This window comes from Pogona vitticeps, chromosome 5 (genome assembly GCF_051106095.1).
Source record: "Pogona vitticeps strain Pit_001003342236 chromosome 5, PviZW2.1, whole genome shotgun sequence".
Lineage (NCBI taxonomy): Eukaryota > Metazoa > Chordata > Lepidosauria > Squamata > Agamidae > Pogona > Pogona vitticeps.
Genome location: NC_135787.1, coordinates 13,444,462 through 13,466,735, shown reverse-complemented (window position 1 = coordinate 13,466,735; position 22,274 = coordinate 13,444,462). Strand labels below are relative to the sequence as shown.

The 22,274-nt window shown below is 40.3% G+C and overlaps 1 protein-coding gene across 8 annotated transcripts in view; it reads right to left on the bottom strand.

Moving 5' to 3' along the window:
- ARHGAP24 (Rho GTPase activating protein 24) overlaps nucleotides 1-22,274 on the bottom strand; it is a 361,497-nt gene that overhangs the window by 116,473 nt on the left and 222,750 nt on the right. The window contains exon 1 of one of the 8 annotated variants that reach the window (XM_073002008.2): nucleotides 20,310-20,594. The exons of the other annotated variants lie outside the window; for them this stretch is intronic. The gene's annotated coding sequence lies outside the window, so the exon portion shown is untranslated. Of the gene's footprint in view, nucleotides 1-20,309; nucleotides 20,595-22,274 lie in introns of those variants that run through there. 8 annotated transcript variants of the gene reach the window in all.

Here is a 22,274-nt window from a genome sequence, read left to right as displayed (position 1 = left end):
AGCAAACTATCAGCCCAGTTTGGGTTCATACAGCGATGTATGAAGCTGACAAGCTGACAAGATTGGTAGGAAACAAATATTGAGCCAATAAAGTTTGAAGGCAGGAGGGAATTCTATGCTGCCTCCTACACAAAACCTATGCATCAAAAATGTCAAACTGCAAAATCCATCCAAGCTTTCTTTGTTTAGAATGGTTCACTGCTCATCTTGACAGCACCCAGCCTCTTACTGGCTATAGGATTCCAGCCAATTAGAGATCACATAACTCGCAGGACAATATCACAGTGTCATGTATCAACTCAAGAGCTGATGGCATGACTTTTTGAGTCACAAGCTATTTTGCAAAATCTAAACAAGGGCAAAAATGGGATAAAATCTGCATTCCTATTCATCTATTTATACAATCCAGGTCCTCATTTTGCTTAAAAATGTAGATGAAACCACATTTACGAGTACCCCTTTTTAAAAAGAGTGTTTGTGATCGCAGAGATGAAATGGCGCCTCCAATGTTGTATGTATGTTGAAACCATATTTCTCATCATACGTTGTTGCTGATGGCTACATTAGTGCAACCAACATGGAATGGAACAGAGATGAGGTTCTCAGTGTGAGCTGTAGTATCATGGAAGTTTCAGTCCAAAAAGAAGATCAATGTTTTTAAGCTTTGGGTTGAATCAAGGACAATGAACCTTGGCATCTTCAGATATTTAGGATATTGGTTCCATTGACCTCTAATTCATACAGATAGAGCTGTACTCCCCAGAATCTAGAGGGTCAAAGATTTCCCACCCCGGGCTTAGATGTTCCCAGTGCAGAAACGTCAAGAGGACTGGCCCTCAGTGGCAGGAACATAAATTAGAGCTGAGAAAAAGTGTAAGAAAAACTCAGATTCCCCGTCCATTAGTTAAAGTCCTTTTGGAAACAGTGTGTGAAAGGGTTTAACCTCATGTTCACATTTCTGAAATACCCAACAAATGTTTAGTCTGACAGAAAGTTAAAAAGCGATTCAAACAAGAGCAGCCTAACAGTGACTCAATCAAAAAATAGCTTCCTTCTTGTGTTCCTTTTCTAAATTATGATGACGGCATGCCTTGAGGCAGACTGCTGTTTAGCACAACATGCAGACACACAAAAATCTCTAGCCTGTTGGGCAAAAGACAGCACAGTTAATATATGTCTTGTTGTAATAGCTGTAATTTAGGAGGCTGAAAATTAATCTCTTACATATCGACCAAACCATGCCTTGTAATATATTTAGTGCTTATCTAGCAAGATACCCAATGGCTTCGCCTCATATTTTATAAAGCTTTCATTTATCTTTATGGCAATAAATTGGTTTCTTGATATATATCGCAACATGCATTACATTCTTGGTGAAGGGCCCCGTCTCCTCTGTATTGTTAGGTTTAGTGTGGGATGTGTGTGTGTGTGTGTGTGTGTGTGAATGAGTGAGTGAGAGAGAGAGAGAGAGCAAGAGAGAGAGCACATGATTCTCTGTATTGATGCTCTCTGAGTAATCCCTTCTTCTTGATGCTATCAAGACCCAGATGTGAGATTTAAGGAGCCAAGGCAGGCTTCACTAACAAGACTGAAAATATAGTTAATAAAATCTTGAGTTAGACTGAGAGCATATTCAGGATAATGGCAGGAATGCCAGGGAAGCAGGTAATTCAGGGAAAAGAAGACATGTTTCCAAAAGGATAGTCCAAAGTTCCTGTGGTTCTTATCTTACAGAGTCCTGAACAGCTTACATTCTTTCTGGAGTATTTCAACCCCCCCCCCCCCCGAAGCTCTTCTTCCTGCAATCAGATGGAATAGCTCTATTCAAAGATCCTGATGAGACAGTGCACAGCAGACAATGTCTATGGTGATCGACCTGGAGGCGATTTGACTCCAAATATTATACTTTTAGTGTAATGCTGAGTATAACTGAGCAACAGGATTTTATCCACAACCATCTATAAAATGGGGACAGCTAACCAGACAGACTGTGTATGCCCTGTGGTGGGCAGACAAGGACAGGGCAACCATGCCCTCTACTCCATTGTGTGGCTCACAGCCACATAGTCGACTACGTGGACATGTTGTGAGCTGGAAAAGACCCTAACAGGCACGGCTACTGATTAGCCTCTTAGGGGCACAAGCTTGCACTCACGCATGAAGGAGGAGGAGAAGAAGAAATGTTAGTCTCTGTAAGCATTTATTTATTTATTTATTTATTTATTTATTTGATTTTTACCCCGCCCCTCTAGACCATGTCTACTCGGGGCGGCTTACAAAATAAAACAAAACAATATAAAAATATATTTATTTACCATCTCCTTAGCAACCTATCCCTACCCAGTTCGAACGGTGGGAACTTGCACCACAAATGTTTTAGTTTTAGAAGAGGTAACTTTGTCAGATATGTAAGCATATTGGGCAAAATCCAAAGGAAAAAAGAACAAAATCCATGAAAGCTCACATTAAAATAGAATAGTATTTGGTGCCACATGCTCTCTCTCTCTCTCTCTCTCTCTCTCTCTCTCTCTGTGTGTGTGTGTGTGTGTGTGTGTGTGTTTCCTTTGGGTCTTGAACAAGAGTTGTGTGTTTCTGTTGGGAGATTTAGTACAACCAAATGTGGACTCATGCATTTTTATGAATTTGTCGTCAGATTTCTGTGCCAAAATAGCTATTTTGTAAATATTCTCAAATAAAATACACACACAAGGAGAGCACACAAACAAAATAATGTGTGTGTGTGTGTGGGAGTGTACATTTCACAACTGTGCACCAAAAATGCATATATCAAGAAAAATGTGCATGGAAATATGTCCAAATTCCCATGCAAAGTTAAAAAAAAACACACACCACCTTGTACAATCCAATGCACATCCAAATCAGGACAGACTTTAAGGTGGAAATCAAATCTTGACAAGCTTGAACGTGGCTCATCTGTATACTCTTAGTAGATATCTGACACACACCTTGCTCCTGGTTACCACAGCGCAATGTCACCATGCATCCCATATATGGAGGCCCCCCCATTCTTGAGAATTTCCTAGCTCCCTCGACAGAAACATTATTTCTTCACTAACAAATGCACACAGCTACAACTTTTCTTTTCTTTATGCCATGTTGAACTGCTGGACAGGTCAATGGTTTTGGTCTCTGGGAAGTTAGTTCCCCATGGTGTCTCCTTGACATGCTGGACTTGATGAACCATAGTGTCCCTTCCAGTTCTGCAGTTCTACGATTACTATGAGTATGGGATGTGGATCTAGAATTTATTCACCCCAAGACCTCCCGGTGGCATGAAGCACCTGCACTGAACAGCAAATGCTAATGGCCCCTAAGGTTGCATCATGCTATCCTGCAGCCTCACTTATGCTGCCATCTAGATTCTCTAGAGGTGAAACAAGTCGGCTGCCATTTTAGTTACCTTTTAAAATGTGGACTTAGGGATAGAGGTTGTCCTTGGCATATCAACTGTGCCCAGTTCTGCTTTGCTGCTGTACGTGAATTATGTGGGACAGTGAAGTTTTTGCTCTGAGTTTGCCCACTAGCTGCCACAGCTGAGAAGAACTGTTAAAGTAGATTACTTGCTCATTTCCCAAAGCCGTAACATCACAGTGGCCTCAAGAGCACAGATTCAATGACAGTAACTGTCAGGAGCAATATAAGTTTCATCGCCAATCTACACACTGGTTCACGGCGCCTTAAATTTTACAAACCAACAAGAAGAGGAGATGTTTGCGGGGCAAGCAAGGGCAGAGCAGAGAGAGAAATCAAACTTACAGCCCAGTTAATATCACTCATGACTTTTGGGCACAGCTATATCTCGTGAAAGCATTGGTACTTTTGCTTCTCATGAGGCTTAGTAGAGAAAATAGCAGTTTTACATATCCCTGTTATTTAATAAGTATTACTACTAACAACCATGTAAGGCTACAGTTACCTTTTAGGTATCTTTTCATCTTGGAGTCTTTTTGGGGGGTGTGTGTGGCAGAATTCCTGTCTTCTGATCTGTACTTTTATCTCTAAAGACTGACAGGACATCTAAGCACAAACAACCATCTTTTTGTTTTATTTCACACTGGTACAGAGATTAAAGTGACAGGAGATAGAAAGGGTACAACCAGTGAAAGCCAAATGAATTGTATCTTTTTTCATTCTGATGCACTAATATCCACAACTCTACTACTAATATTACTATTATCAACAACAAAAACAACAACATCTACATACCATGAAGTTTTATTTATGATAACTAGAGATAGTTGTCCCCACAAAGTGATAAACAACAAAGTTATTCATCGATTTGTGGGATTTTATTACTTTAAAGTTTAAATGAAGCCGCAGCATCATCTTTGCAAAGGGCAGCCAGTTTCACTTTTTAAAGGCTGTGGCTGCAGAGGCCTGAAGGAGACCTTGGCAGCGGCAGCAACAATTATTGTAAGGGGGTGTCGGTGGGGGGGGGCTAACATAGGGAGAGGAAGGGGCTGTGGGTAGGCTGTGGGGTGGGTGTTTGTGGGGGTGGGTGGCTGCCTATTGGCCTGCTGATCAGCTGATTTGTGGCCAGTAGGCAGAATGGGTTTTTTTATTATTATGAAGAATGAATAAAAACGGGAAAATAATTCATCGATCTGTATTTATCGGGACTTAAAATCTGACAAATACGGATCGATGAATATTTAACGAATCAGCTATTTTAGTCAAAAAAGCCAATCTGTTTTTATATTCGTCCCCATCTCTAACGATAACTGTTCTTGAGGGTTTTCTGCATATAAAGTAATAAAAAGTGCTGTACCATTCAATTCTTCTGGTTGCCCTCTGGAAGTGAGCTGCTTGCCCAAGGCTATGCAAGCTGACTTTTCTCCAAAGAGATGCAATGGGGAATTGAACTCCTGAATTCACTGAGTTCTATCCAGCCACTTGAAGTGCCAATACTAAAGGACACAGTTAACAAGCCCTGAGGAAGCCTCATAGAAATCAATGAGGATATAAGGGAGTTGCCTCCTATTGAATCAAGCCATTGGCCCACCTTAGTCTACTTTCCTTCCAGATTGTTTGAGACCACAACCCTGATAAGCCCCAGATGTAATAGCTGGTGGTCTTCCATCCAAATGCTAATGAGGCCCAACTCTGCTTCATAGCAATAATTATATGCCATCAATCCATATCTGATTTAGGGCAAACCTCATACGTTTGCTAGGTATAAAAGTCTCAGAAATCATTTATCCATTCCTCCTTCTGCAGGTGCTCTCTGACTGTGCAGCTTGTCCAAAGCTTTACAGGTTCCAAGACATGTCATCCACACATGCTCCAGGTGATTTCAGCTAGCATCTTTCCCAGGAGGCACAGAGGGGATTTAAAATCCTAGCCCCTGGGTCTGTAGCCATGTGCTCCAACTTACTGAGCTATACCAAGTCCATTCCTCTTTAGCTTTCAAAGCCAGGTAACATGGTCTGCATTCATTTAAGGCAGTATGTCATAAACTGTTCTCCTGTTTGTTCATACCATGAACTGCCCATAACCCCATTATTAGAGGCTGTGAAACCGCACATTCTGATGGATGAAATAAGTGCCAAATAAAATACCATATCACAGGCCACAATCACACACAACTGTAGTCAAAAACACCTTTTTGACTTCAGTTCCCAGAATCCCTCAGGTATTGGAGAGTTGGATATTTCTAGTACAAAAAGTTATTTTTCCAAGATCTGCATGCAACCCTCTTCAAATCCTTTACAAGACATACTGGTGAAGATGCTACCATTACAAATAAAGTACAGAGAGAAATAAGCTATACGAAAAAGAAAAGTCTTCACCCAGAAAGATTCAGAAATAGAGTCATTTATACTCAGAGTTCTAAGCATCCTCCTCCTCTTTGATGCCATCTATGTTTAAACCTAGATTATTTATCTGAAAGTTGTAGGAAGCAAAATAACACCTTACACCCATCCTGCCACATAGTGATCAGGTAGCAGATCCTTTAAATTCAACACTAGAGATGGGCACAAATCAGAAAAAATTGTGATTTGTTTTGATTCGTGACTCATCAAGGTAGACAAATCACAAATTATAAATTTATGATTTTTTTCTGAGAAATTGATGATCAATTCATGAATTCATTTTTTACTTTAAAACCTATAAAATAGCCCTGCAAAGCACCGAAAGACACCAATTCACAGGGAAGCTTCCCCTGACTCTTCTGTACAAGCTCTACAAGTTTGGGTTTTGAATGTTTGAGTTATATACCCACAAGTTGATCCCTACAGGAAAGTTTCCCCCAGGCACCTAGAGACAAAAAATGACAAATAAGCTTCCCATGACTCTCTTCTACAATACTTCCAGGTTTGGTGAAGACTGGGTTTCATACATCAAAGCTATACACTTTGTGGGTTCCCTAGAAAAGTGCCATTTAGCAGCTGGCTTGGGGAAATCCAATCTTGATCAAATTTGAAGGGAGTGTAGACGAGAATCAGGGAAGCTTCTCTGTAACTTTGGTATCTCTAGGTGCCAGGGGGACCTCTTTGTGGGTGTGTAACTCGGACATCTGAAACCCAATCTTTACCAAATTTGGAGAGAGTGTAGAGAAGAACCAGGGGAAGTTTCTTTGCAAATATGTTTTATCTGGGTGCCTGGGGGAATTTTCTTGGAGGCTGTTTGTGGGGGTATAACTTGGATGTCGGAAACCCAAACTTGGTGGGTTGTGGGGGGGGTGAGAGGAAGCTTCCCTGCAGTGATTGTCTCTCTAGGTGCAGGGGGGGCATTTTATAGCCAAACAAATCAATGAATCAAAACCAGGTAAACCTTCACTGATTTGTATTTCTCGGGGCACTGATTTGCACCAATACGAATCAACAAATTAGTAATTTTTGAATGAATTTGGTGATTCATTTTTAAATTCATTCCCATCTCTACTCAACACCTTACCTATGAAACAGAAGTGCATTGTGTTTTTATGTCCAAATTAAATGTATCCAAAAATCCTTTTAAACCTTGAGCACTTAAAAAAAAACCTGGAAAAGTGGTATAAAAATATAAATGAACACCATTCTCGTCTTCTTCCTCATAGCAGCTTCATAATGCAGGTTGTTATTATTTATATAAACAGTGCATATAACTCTCTCTGTTCTGAACATCTAAACAACTTTTTCCTCATATTACCCATCATTGTCCAACTTGGCTAGCACGGGGCATTGTTTCTAGTTATTTGAGGTTCAGACAGAATCTCCTCCCCAGTCCTGTTTTTCTGAAGTTCATCAACTGTGATTCTGAAGCACTAACCTCAGCTTCATATATCCAGTACAGGCTTGATCCAGTGCCATTCAACATGGATCAAGAGGCCAGTATCCATAGAAGCTGATTGAGGGACTGAGTAGTTCAATTAATTGTTACCTAAAAGTTCTTTGAGAAAATCCAGATACTGAAATCATTCAGCATACCCGAAGATTGAAATAGCATTTGTAACACACAATAAAAAAAAACCACACACAAGATAACCTGTAATTACGGTACTTGAGAGCAAGAATAATTGAGAAACAGCTAGTGCAGAACATGGGAAAATTACTTCTCTAGACTGTAATTCCCAGAGTCCCCACATTCTGTGCCTGTGAGTTTCAGGGGCTTGCAGTAAAGAAGTAAGGTTTCCTAGTTCTGAGCAAAGTTAACTCAAGGTTTACTTTTACATGACTAAAATTACTCCCTTGAAGGGCCAGATTTGTTGCACGTTTGTTAAAAGGTCCTGCAGCCATGCATGAAATCTGTGAATTGAATAAAGGGGTGAAGAGGTGATAAGGCATATAGCGTGCCACAGCACCTCCCTTCTTGTGTTATTAAGATTTCTCACGGTTTGTAAACATGCATTGCACGGACTTTCAAGGGAAGGTAGAACAGAAGTGCGCAAAACATTCCAAAGTCACAGAGATAAGAAACAAAGCAAACATAAGAAATGTTCTAAATACTGAAACAATTCGTCTTCAGAAAGCTATTTTAGTCCAGCAACTGGTCTGCTTAGCTCTGTGTTGTCCTCTCCGTCCACTGAATCTGGCCGGACATCTTTCCTAGTATTTACTAACAGAGAAGTGGGGGATTGAATTTTGAAGACTGTGCACATTATCATCCCACTTTACTGCCGAACAACATGGCCTTCATTTAAAATTTAAAATTCTAATAGATATGCACTCACGTAAAGTACCACCTCCACTGCCCCCTCCCACTGGGGCTGAAATTAGAAAACTGACTTAATGGTGGTGAGACAACACAGGAATGGATGCTGAGGATATAAAAATGGAGGAATACACCCCATCACAGACATTCCTTTTACACATTTCTTTTAGGCACAGAATAAAAGCATTCACAGTGGGATGATGTAACCCCTCCCAATGTGGAAGCCAATTTTCTGAAACTGAGGGGGCCTCTCTATCTGTCGAAGCTCTTCATATATTTTGGAATCCTGGAAAATCAAGTTTACAAATCATGTTCAAAATCTCTAGGCCAGTGGTTCACAACTTTGGGCCCCCAGATCTTTTTGGACTATAACTGCCAGAAATCCTGGCCAGCCCAGCTATGCTGAAGGCTTCTGGGAGTTTTAGTCCAAGACCACCTGGGGAACCAGGGTTGAGAATCACAGCTCTAGATATATGAGAGGCTCTCCTCTTTAAAAAGTAACTTTCTGCTTGTAGAAGGCCATAGAAACAGTGACGAGCCAAGAGAACTAGTGTGTTTCTTCCTCGTCATTTGTTTATTCTTCCACACAAGTAATAACTAGAAAGGGCTGGGGAAAATGATAATTCCCTGAACAGTTAAGAAAATGTAGTTAGTATCAGTTGTTCCAATTTGTCTACATGATAAATTTCCAAACTAGAGCCTTGTATTCACTTTCTTGAATGAAGTGGCACTTAACCTGTGGAATGCCCTGCCAGCTAGTTACAGGCAGAAACAGATGAGAGAGCAGTTTAGTAATTTAAGTGAGGCTGGCTTAAGAACTAAAGGACATCTGGTTACTTCCCAATGTTGTTTTGAAACTTTGCAAGTTGCAAATTAGCTTGCTTTTTCTTCACAGAGTGGTCATCTTGGAAGCAAACACCAAGCTCCGCTTGCATGTCAATTTGGAAACATGGCACCAGTAAAAAATGCATCTCTGGGCTAATAATGTTTTCTTACATGCTATTTGCAAAGACGCCATCTTGTCTGTTTCTGTCGAAAGTTATTTTTAGGTGGCTGGAATAAAGACAGTTTTTAAAAATATCCTTTGGCGTAATATTCTCCTGGTTTATTTTTAACGCTTATTGACAGGTCTCAAAGTCAACCTAGGGAATTGTTCATCGCAATTCAGTGTATAAGTTGTTACAGGATCAGATTTAGTCAAGCAACATGTAACAAAGGAGCACAGCTGAGTTAATGGAGACAGCTGTGTGACAACCAATTTGATTGGTACATCCAAGAATAAAACTAGCCAAGCTTGCAGAGACAAACTGTTGGGTAGTTTGGGTAGTTGGGCTGTTGGATAGTTTGGGTAGTGTTTGGTTGTTGTGTTGCTGGTGATCGTGTTGCTGAGAGCTGTATTTACTGCATCGTTGGATGAAGACTTGCCATATTGCAAGGAGAAGATCCTGGAGGAAGACTATCTCTGTGGTGAGAGGAGAAGACTTCGTGGATGCTGGACTATTTACATTGGTAACAATATTTGGTTACTGAAACTGTAATTTACCATTGCTAACTGAAGAACTACTGTGAATGACCAGGACTGTATAAAGACCAAGAGAAGCTGTATTTACCCTGTATATATGGACTTTATTGTAAATAATACTTTCAACACTACAACAGTGTCTGTTTGGTTTAATCTCTGGGCAGTTCACTTCACCATCACGCCCCCTGGCGTAGTCTGGTAACGCAGCACCTCTGTCAATTGGTTATGGGCCCAGACAGCGCACCAGACTGCATCCAGGTATAAATTTAAGAAGTTATTGAAGAAACTGCTGAACAGAGAGAGCCAAGTAGTGTGGCTACAGTCTGTGGTAAAGATGGCCAACGAAATGTCTATGGCTGGACTGTGCATAAAAAAGTTGAATGGGGAGAATTATGCAACTTGGCAGCAGAAGGTACAGTTGCTATTACAAAAGGAAGCATTATGGGACATTGTAGAAAATCCCCCAGCAGTCCTAAATGAGAGGAAAAAGAAACTAAATGCAAAAGCTCTGGCTATTATTGGGTTAACTCTAGAAGACCGTCTTCTTATCCACCTGAGAGGCCAAAACTCAGCAAAGAAGGCATGGGAGGATTTAAGGAGACTCTTCGTAAGAGATAACGTTGGAAGCCAGATTCAAATTGCCAGAAAACTTTTTCGAACTAGACTGCAAGCTGGAGGGTGTATGCTTCAACATTTAGAGGCAATAAAGTCAATGTTGATGGACTTAAGAGAAAAGAACATCACATTTACAGAAATACAAGAAGCATTTATTATCCTGTCTTCATTAGATGAGTCATATGATCAGCTGGTGACCAATTTAGAAATTCTTCCTCAAGCAGAGCTAACAGTAATTAATATAACGAGCAAACTGTTGGAAGAAGAACAAAAGAGAAAAGATAACAAACAGCTCCGAGACTCCAAACTCACTAATCACCGTGATAAGCTGAAAGAAAGTGAGGAGGAGGGGGACACAGCTGCAAGCATTCATTCTGGAAAACGCTGTTTTTCCTGTGGCTCAAGAAAACATCTGATGAAAGACTGTAAATTTAAGAAAGGAAAAGAAAAACAAACCAGACGCAAGAGAGAAACACTAAGCCTGACTGAGGAAATTTATAACTCTGAACAGGGAGAAGAGTGGATTGTCGACTCTGGAGCAACTGCCAGCATGTGTAAGAACAAACAGCTAATATTTAACTACCAACCTGTATCCAACCAACAAGTATGCTTAGCAAATGGTGTTAGTGCTAAGGTACTGGGAAAAGGTAAAGTGAAATTGCCTTATATTGCTAGACCAATAGATGTTTTACATATTCCAAATTTGAAGCATAATTTACTTTCTGTGAGTTCATTGGCAAAGAATGGGTTTGTTAGCACTTTCTATGATGAGAAATGTGTAATAACTAGCAAGAACAATGAAAAATTGAATTGCTATGCTAGAAACAATTTATATAGACTAAACTGTACTAAGGCTAACAATGTCTATGAAAACAAATGTATACACAAAGATTGTATTCATTTATGGCATCAAAGGCTAGGACATGCAAACTACAAAACATTGAGAAAAACAATTGAAAACTCAGTAGGAGTTAATTTAAAGCAATGCAATGAATATGTGAATTGTCAAGCTTGCCAATTAGCCAAGAGTAAGAAAGCTCCTATAATGAAACATAGTGATGTACAAGTGAAAAATATATTAGATTTGGTGTCAGTTGATGTAATTGGACCCAAAAGTGCATCATTAGGAGGAGCCAGATACATTCTCTCTATCCAAGACCAAAAGTCCAGGTTTGGATATTGCTATCTCATGAAAGATAAAAGTACAGTGCATGTAGAGTTTGAAAAATGGCTCAAATTTGTAGAGCGCAAAACAGGGAAAAAGGTTAAGGTGGTGCAAACTGACAATGGAACAGAGTTTACCAATGCCAAATTTCAAGCAATATTAACGAAAAATGGTATTACTCACAGGAGAGCCGCTCCCTATACACCTACTCAGAATGCCTTTATTGAAAGAAGGGGCCAAACTCTGCAGAACATGGCTGAGGCAATGATTAGGGGGAGTAATCTATCAGAAAAATATTGGGGTGAAGCTACACTTTGTGCGAATTTTTATATTAATATCCTTTGGCACAGTGGAATAAACAACATACCCTACACAGTTTGGACTGGGAGAAAACCAAATTTAAAATTTTTACACGTATTTGGATCTCCTGCATGGGTTCACATCCCAAAAGAAATAAGGAGAAAAGGAGAGAAGAAAGCCAGGTTGATGTATTTCCTTGGATACCAACAAAATAGGAGAGCATTTAGGTTTGGGTTGCCAAATACCAACAAACTTGTAATAAGTAGCAGTGCTTCATTTAACGAACACAGTAACTGGGACAAAATATGTAAACCCCCAGAAACAATAATTAAATTGTCTGAAAGGAATGAAAGTAGTGAGGATAGTGAAGATGAAAGTGACTCTCAAACAGAGCAAGAAATTAAAAGAGAGTTAGAACCTGAGGAAATGCAAACTGATAAAGAAATTCCATCCAACTCAGAAAGGAGGGAAACTCACGAGGAGGACAGGGAATTACCTAGGAGGTCTAGCAGAGAGAGAAAAACTCCAGACAGGTACAAGCCTGAGACCTATTACTGTCTCAATGTGGCTGAACCAGAGACATATAATGACATATGTAATATGCCTGAGAAGGAACAAATAAAATGGAAAGAGGCAATGGATAAGGAGTTAAATTCATTAAAACAACTGAAGGTTTATGAGGAGGTGAAACTGCCTGAAAAATCAAAAGTAATTGGTTCCAGATGGGTATTTAAAAGGAAGGTGGATGCCGATGGTAATGTGAGGTATAGAGCAAGGCTAGTGGCAAAAGGATATGCACAAACTTCAAACGACTATGATCAAGTTTTTGCACCGGCTCTAAGACCAGAAACATTGAGATTTGCTTTAACCTATGCAGCCAAGCATAATCTCATGACCAGGCATGTTGATATAGAAACAGCCTATTTATATGCTGACCTGAAACACACAATTTATATGGAAATTCCACCAGGTATTGAAAGTGAAGGTAAATGCTGGATATTGAAAAAAAGTCTATATGGTCTCAGACAAAGTGGCCATGAATGGAACCAACATTTAACCAAAACTTTAAAAGATAATGGTTTTGTGCAAGGAAAGGCTGACCCTTGTTTATTTATAAATGAGAGAACACAAGCTATAGTGTTAGTATTTGTGGATGATTTAGCCATATTTACCAAAGATAAGAAAGAGGCTGAAGTAACAATCCAAATGTTAAAGAGACACTACAAGTTGAGAGATTTAGGAGAAATAAGTAACTACTTGGGAGTAGAGATAGAAAAAAGTAAGAAAGGATTTAAAATAGCCCAGAAGAACAAAATATTAAAACTCCTAAAACAATATAAAATGGAGGATTGTAAAGGTGCAGCAACTCCTATGAATATAGAGTTTGAGAAAGAAGATATGAATGGCCCGGAATGTGATATTGAAGTATATAGATCACTGGTAGGCAGCTTACTATATTTGAGCAGATGGTCAAGGCCAGACATCTCTATAGCTGTAAACTTGCTATCAAGGAATGTGAGCAAGCCGAATGAAAGGCACTGGCAATCAGCAAAAAGAGTACTTAGGTATTTAAAGGAGGCACAAAATAAAAAGCTAAATTTAGAACCAGTGGGAGAACTGTATATTACTGCTTATGCCGATGCAAATTATGGTAGTGATTTGACAACCAGAAGATCAACATCAGGCATGACTGTACATTTGGGAGAAAGTTTGATAAGCTGGAAGACAGCTAGACAGAAATTTATATCGTTGTCTTCTGCCGAATCTGAGTATGCAGCATTATCTGAATTGTGTACAGATCTAGTATTTTATAAACAATTGGCACAAGATCTGGGAATGAATATAAAAACACAAATAAAGGTTTTTAAAGATAATCAAGCTGTCATACAGATGGCAAACTCACCAAATGTAAGAAGCAGATCTAAACACACAGATATCAGGTACCAAAATGTAAAGCAAAGTATAGAGAATGGGTTAATTGAATTGGTATACTGTGGAACAGAAAATAATAAAGCTGATTGTTTAACAAAAGTATTGGGGCCAACTAAACATAACAAAAGCATGTGAAATGTTGGGAATGATATAATGTATGTGAATGTAAAAAGAACTCTGTATATGTTCAAAGCAATGTACAATGTATGTTACAGAATTGCTATAAACAATTGGAGGAGATTGACAGGTCTCAAAGTCAACCTAGGGAATTGTTCATCGCAATTCAGTGTATAAGTTGTTACAGGATCAGATTTAGTCAAGCAACATGTAACAAAGGAGCACAGCTGAGTTAATGGAGACAGCTGTGTGACAACCAATTTGATTGGTACATCCAAGAATAAAACTAGCCAAGCTTGCAGAGACAAACTGTTGGGTAGTTTGGGTAGTTGGGCTGTTGGATAGTTTGGGTAGTGTTTGGTTGTTGTGTTGCTGGTGATCGTGTTGCTGAGAGCTGTATTTACTGCATCGTTGGATGAAGACTTGCCATATTGCAAGGAGAAGATCCTGGAGGAAGACTATCTCTGTGGTGAGAGGAGAAGACTTCGTGGATGCTGGACTATTTACATTGGTAACAATATTTGGTTACTGAAACTGTAATTTACCATTGCTAACTGAAGAACTACTGTGAATGACCAGGACTGTATAAAGACCAAGAGAAGCTGTATTTACCCTGTATATATGGACTTTATTGTAAATAATACTTTCAACACTACAACAGTGTCTGTTTGGTTTAATCTCTGGGCAGTCCACTTCACCATCACGCCCCCTGGCGTAGTCTGGTAACGCAGCACCTCTGTCACTTAGTATTGACTGTCATCAGAAAATGTTATCACTGTTTATTATGTTTCTATTGTGGTTATATCACCATTCTCATTGGGCTGTTTATTTTTATGTACTGTACATTGTGCGATTCTGAAAAATGTGTTCACTGCTATGATTTCCTCCTCAAATTGGCATAGGACTTTAAAAAAAGAGAGCAAATATTTGTTGTTGTTGAATGCTGTCAAGTCAATTCTGACTTATGGCAACCCTTTCCAGGTTTTTCTAGGTAGAGAGTACTCAGAGTATCGGTTCATCACTCCCTTCTTCTAGTGACAATCAAGGACTGCGCAGCTTGCCCAAGGCTACAGAGACAGGTTCTCCTGAGATGCCCTGTGGGGATTTGAACTCCCACCCTCTGCTTCCTCAGCCAGATACCTAACTGAGATAGGCAGCCAGCCAAAAGTACATATAGGTATATAAATATACCTCCCAGCTTTTAACAATAAATATTTCAAAGGGCTATCTCACTCTGGATGCCCTAAATCTTTTTTCCTAAGCCATCAGGTTCTTTTCAAAACTATCTCTTTTCTCATATCTGCCTTTAAAAAAAACACACCTCCGTTTTGGAACCCTTGAATGTTAAATAAATAAATAAATAAATAAATAAATAAACAAACAAACAAACATAAACATAAACATAAACATAAACATAATAATAATAAACATAATAAACATAATAAACATCATAAACATAAACATAAACATAAACATAAACATAAACATAAACATAAACATAATAATAATAATAAATACTAATACTAATACTAATACTACTACTACTACTACTACTACTACTACTAATAATAATAATAATAATTTATTGTCATTGTAAGTATATACACATACAACGAAATTCACAGACACCCAGAGACCAGACACATGCACACACATAAAATTCCCCAAACACTCCCCACCCACTAAAAGTCCTCCACTAAAAATACAAACATCTGCACCGCAGGCCAAGTAACACAGTCCAACTAATTATTCACTACTGGTGGTCTTTAAGCTCATTATTAATTGCAATTATAGCTCTGGGATAAAAACTATTGAGAAAACGTGTGGTCCGAGTCTTAATTGTTCTATATCTTCTGCCAGATGGTAACAGTTCAAAAAAGTTATAAGCAGGATGGGAAGAGTCTCTCAGGATGCTATGTGATTTCCTTAGACAGCGGGATGTGAAGATGTCATCCAGGGTTGGTAGCTGGAGCCCGATGATATTCTGGGCAATTTTAATGGTTCTCTGTAGAGCTTTTTTGTTCGCTACAGAGCTACTCCCAAACCATGCCAGAATGCCATAGGTTAGGACACTCTCAATGGTGCTACGATAGTATGACAGAAGTAAATGCTGAGATAAATTTAACTTGCCAAGCATTCTCAGGAAATACAGCCTCTTCTGTGCCTTCTTCATTAGCATGTTGGCATTTATAGTCCATGAGAGGTCCTCTGAGATGTAAGTACCCAGAAATTTAAAACTACCAACTCTCTCCACTTCCTCACCGTTTATGTACTGTGGTAAATGTACATTTCTCTTCCTCCTCAAATCAATTATGAGTTCTTTAGTTTTTTTGATGTTAAGTGTGAGATGATTTTCTTTACACCAAAGTATCAACCTTTGTACTTCCTTTCTATAAGCAGATTCATTGTTCATTATATGTAATCCGATAACATTTCTGGACATCCACAGGTATAAAAGATGATTCCTCACATTTTCAAGGCAGTGTTTAATTTCAGAACATTCTGGAAATCACATTTCAGATAGGTCTGACTCGGAGGTAAGCTGTCAAATGTTGTTTCCTTCCAAAGTGTGCAACAGGAGTTAGCAAAGACTGCACATAAGAAGGGATATGTGGGATTTCTCCATGATGCTGCCTACTTAAGGAGAACATATTTCCTCAGCCCCTGTGGCCTCACATTATGAAGGAGCAGCACCAGAAACAAATAAGGTACAAGCATTTAATGATGCTTTTACACCCTTGAGCCTTTTATAGAAAGGACTGCTTTTGCCTGCCTTCCAGGCAAGACCAGTCAGTGACCAAGCCCTTAAAATGAAAGCTTAGCAGTTGCCCATCGCTTGAGGGATTCACTTTTATTTCCCTTTGGAGCTGACTTTCCAAAGAGTGAAAGGGTTAGCTGTCCAAAGTCACCCTCAGTGGATGCTCTAAATTCATTCGCTGTAGCAAGACCAACACAAAAGCGTGATCAGAACTGTGACAAACGGCAGGAGACCCTTTCTTGCTTTCCAAACAAAGATACAAGCAGTGGAACTACTGCAGCTTTTATTAGTGGGAAATGGGCAAACATGCCCTTTGAGATTAATACTTCTTAAACGAAGCACCAAGCATCATTCATGCACATAAATAAGGCTGAAAACATTTACAGTAACTAGGCAGTGCATAATGGGATGGGGCATTTGGGCCTTGGCAATTCTAATTAACCTTCTCAACTTCTTACTGGGTTTTATTTTCCTGAATTGTTTCAGTTGTGTTTGTGTAGTGTAGGGTATATAACGGTAATCTCTTTCAAGCATTCATGAGATTTGTCAAAGAGGTGGGTATAATATATTGCTTTAGCGGCACAGGGAATGAAATCCCACAGAGCTTCACACAGCCAAGCCTCATTATTCTGGAATCTTCTTTTAAGGGTGAAGCCAGCTGGCCCAAGTTATGGGTAGACTTAATGGGAGCCAGTCCAGACTTGTTTCAGAAAATGGTCTAGACAAGAGGCTTGGCATGATCAAGCCTAGCACAGGCAGGTCAAACGGAGAATAGATCACAGAACTTCTGGATAGTAGTTCAGTGGTTTAGGTGTCTGGCTGAGGAGCCTGAGGCTGGGAGTTCAATTCCCCACTATGCCTCTTGGAGAAGAACTGGACTCAATGATCCATGGGGTCCCTTCCAACTCTGCAGTTCAAAGTTTGTTGTTGTTGTTGTTGTTGCTGTTCTTGTTCTTGTTGTTGTTGTTGTTGCTGCTGCTGCTGCTGCTACTACTACTGGACATTAAGAGGGAAAATCAGAAGCAACATGGAGTTGAGCTCAGGCAGAATTCTCATAGTGTATCAGTCTCCTAAAGTTATACAATTATGGTTTCTGAGTGGGGAAACAATTAATTATTTATTTAATTTATATCCCGCCCATTTAGACCGAAGTCTACTCTTCCCACAACGACAACCCCCCACTCAGGATGGAGACAACATGTCCTATCTCATTCTCCCCCCCCCCAACCTAGTGCTCTCCAGTTAGCTTGGACTACAATTTCTGTCCACCCCAGTTGACTTGGCCAACAGAGACCAAGACCTTGGATATATTAAAAAATGTTTATAATGCCCACATTCCCCCAGCTGTACATCTGGCTGGATGATTCTGGGAACTGTCATCCAAGAAAGGAGAAAATTTCCAAACTCTGCTTTTTCACAGCTTCTTTTCAGATGCTTTAAAGTGGATCTAGTCCTGAAAGGAAACATGGAATCAGAGAGATTGGACGGCTCATGATCCAAGTAAGGGAGACTCCCTCTCCATGTTCTCTGATCAGATCACAGGCCATGTTCACATCTAATCCAATCCACTCTTTTGATAAAATCTAGAAATAAAATATTCACCCAGATCCTTCCTGAAATCATCCAGAGAGAGATGGCTTATCAACAAGGTCTGACACCATGTGAGACATAGGCAAATGACAAAAGAATAACTGGTCTAGCAGCATATTAGAAATCTGTTCTCATTAGGTGAAATAGCTTCACAATTAGGAAGTAAATAAACTTTCTGTCTTCAAACACACAATTCTTCAAAGCTGCCATGTCTTACACTATTGGACTGTGCTTTTCTCCAGATGATCAACCCCAGAATGAAAAGAAAGCCAGTTTGCAAATTGTGGACCTGAAAAGTCTCATGCCAAGATAAATAAATGAATACAACTTCTTAAAGCAGCTTCACTCTAATTCACTGTAACATATCTGTTATATAGTACCAGTCAATGATTTAAACATTTTGATTAACCGAGTCTGCTATTTTTGAATCATCATCATAACCATCTCAGAACTGCACGATGGAAGGGACCCTATGGATCATCAAGTCCAATCCCTGTCAAGAAGGCACAGTAGAGAATTGAACTTCTAACCTCCTAAACCATTGAGCTCCCAATCTCCTAAACTATTACTTCTGAACCCCAAACATGGTGATCCACCTAGTTTCCCAAAAGCAGGAAACATTAGTAAGTTTAGCAGCTCATGCCTCACTGATATTCTCAAATACACTTTTTATGGTCTCTTGTATGAGTCAACATTTACCATTCATGGCAATGCCAAAAGGATGTTATGCCTGTTTGAATGTATTGAGCATACATTTATGTACTGCACAACAACACTCTTTACATTATGCAGACCTTCCCTTCACACATTCCTCTCCCACCATTCTTAACAAGCATTTTTCTAGTATAAGTAGAAATGGGGGAAGGGGGTCACACTCAAGAGAGAGACAGGGAGGGAGGGAGGGTGGAGAAAATTGATGCTATGAGTATGGATTTTTGTGCCAGTTGGAGAACATGGCCCTTCTTTATCAGGAAAAGTTTTCCACCACTCTCCAATTTCTCCTGCTCTCTCCTACAACTTCATATGCCTGTTGGATACATTCCTCAGTACATCAGCCTCGCTGATTGCAAGATAGGAGAATATGTGAAACAACTCCTAGAGGGGGTGTGACGAATCTGATCCACCACTTTTTATTTCAGTGGGCCGGTAATGAAATTGCATGTAAGTTTTGCACATTTACAAAGTTCATTCATTTTCCATTGACAAAATTAAATAGCTCTGTGGTGCACACACAGAGTTCTAGGCCATGCTGCCACTGTAATACATACAATTCACTAGTGTTTGTTTATTATGTAATATTACCATTATTTTTTTAAAAAAGATATTGAGTATATCACACCAGATGTATATTTTAATAATTGCAGTAAAAATATGACATATGGAACTGGAGTTTTTTCAGCTAATTTTCTTGTCAATGTACAAATAAAACCACACCAAATATATTAAAATGGACTGGAATGTTTTTCTTAAAAAAATCACCCAGGGATTCTGAGAGTTGTAATTAAAAAAATACATCTTTCCAGATTGTAGGATAGGTTTACATAAGCCCATAACCTCAAGCAATAAGAAACGGCTATTGGATTACTAAATGCCTACTATAACCCAGTTCATCTGTTTACAGGACCTGATTTTACTAGAGACCAGGTTAATTATTACAACAAACTCTGAATAAGATAAAGTGAGAATACCACAAGTGTGTGACCTCTCCTTTGAATGCTGAAACAAGAATAAACATTGCGGGTGATCCTAATGACAATACACCCCCAAAGTAAAGTTATTGCAAAGTTCACTCGCCTATCAGCTAGGTTTTGTAAAGATAAACTAGGTACAAAGAATTATTTCCAGCCATGGTGAGTCAATTTTCACTTGAAACAGCCCCTTCAACAAAACAAGAAACCCAGACCTATCACCTGAGGATCCTGGAGTTTCAAACACAAGCATCCTATCCTGCACATCATATCCTAAAGAGGATTAGGACGCACAAACATTTTGTCAGGAAATTCCCATAGCCAAGGCTTGGGTTCCCACCAGGCTTAGGAACAGATGGAGGGATGTAGAAGACCAAGAGGAAAGGGAAAAGCCCTTCTCTCCTGCCCTGTAGCTGGAAAGATGCAAGGAACCCAAATCACGTCTGAGCGCTCTCCTCTCCCTCTCACCTTCCTCCAGGGGTAGAAGAACCAGCTACCACTGGGCAGGGACACCTCCAGCTCTGCCAGCCCAAAGCGTGCCGCCTCCTCCTCCCGCGGTGGCTACTGAGCTCAGCCAGCCTGGATGCTTTGCTTTGCTTTGCTTTGCTTTGCTTTGCTTTGCTTTGCTTTGCTTTGCTTGCTTGCTTGCTTGCGCTCCCCGCTATCTGTGCGCTCCCGGCAGTTTCTCCCATGACTCCATCGCGCAAGAATGGCAGCAACTTCTTCTCCCCGTCTAACGCCGGTGCGCTGGCTGGCTGGCTGGCGCGCACACACACACACACTCACAAAGACGCAGTCGGAGTGCTGTGGAAGCCAGGTAGGGAGGTAACACAAGGGCAGCGCAAGGTGAACCGCCGGCACCCCCCCCCCCCCACGAGAAGTCAGCAAGCGGCTTCCTTCCCCTCCTCCTTTCACTCCTTGGGAGAGACGCGCTGAGCGGTATATAAATCACAGCAGGAGACAAAGCGGAGGTCAGGAGTGAATCAGAGCATCTGAAAGCGGGGGGGGGGGGGGAGAGGACAGCAGGGAGGGACTGATTCTGAGCCAGACATAAGACACCCCCCCCCTCTGCGTCCCAGTCGTAAACAAACCCCTGAAAAAAAGAAGTATATTTCAGGCTAGGGGATTTGTTATCTCACCCGCGGGACAGTCCTGGCATGGATCCATTCAATTTTGAGCAGGGAGAGGGGAGGGAAAAAGTGATGGGGAGACAGAGTAGAGACCACTTCATTTTTTTTTTAACACTGTTAAATAGAAGATATAATAGAAGAGCCCCAACCCACTATTTAGAAGCAATTATTCCAAATGGCTCTAATCCTTCGTACCCCCAGCAGACTCATCCACAGATCTCACATAGCTCTCCCCCCCCAAATAAAAAAATATTTTGGATTTCTCCCTCTCTCTCTCTCTCTCTTTATACTTGTTTGGGGTCTTGACTCAGTCCATGCAAAAGAAGGGATCCTAACCAAGGAAGCTGGAAGGAAGAGGGGAAAAAAAGCTCATACTTGTGAAAGGAATCTGTGGAATGAAACCCTCAAAGTCTTAATCAGATAGGAGCAGCGGCTGTGTACTAAACTTACTCATAATTCTTTCTGAGACACAGGATACAGGGTCGGTTCATTTTGGGGAGGCATGGACGGGAAACTGAACCCAGCGGATTTTGCCTCCTGTGAGTCAGAGTACAAATATATCATAAATATAGCTATGAGTAAGGCTTAATAGAAGAGGATTTAGGATTAAATCCGGTTGCTGCTATGAGCTAGAGTCAACCTAACTCCTAGCAGCAACTGGATTTTGCTGCTCATTGAATCAATTGCTGAATGGGAAGTCAACACTTGTGTAAATGCCATTGATTCAATGGGTTTACTCCACTTGGATCTAGCAATTAGATATAGGTCCTTACCTGCCTGACACACTTAAAGTATGAGGAAAAGCACAATTGCAAGGTGGGGGGGAATGCTGCATTATTTCTGCGTGGTCAAGATGGTTTGTGTTTGTATATTTTTTTGCCTTTAGCTTAGTGGTCTTTTTGAAAAGCCTTAGGGGTCCTTTCAATACAGGAGAAGCCTCAGCTCCCCTCCCCAGCTTGAAAATCAAGCAGTTTATTGTGTAGGAACTAAAAATAGTCTTGGGCTTTTTTTTTATTTGAGCACTTGGCTAAGTCACTGCTGGGCTCAACGCCATGTGACCAAGCTTGCTAGCTAACTATCAGCAAGCAATGAGCGAGACTGAAGTGCTGCTATCCAGGACTTGGTTGAAAAAAAAGAATCCTGAACACTCCTACTGTGTTCCGTGGAAGCAGGGAAGGGAAGAAGGGACCCGAGATTAAAGCAAAAACAGATGAACTGAGGGTCACCCAGGAAAGCAGAAAACGGCAATTAACACTCAGCTCCTTTTCATGCTGAAGAACCAGATTAGACATAGGCACTTCAT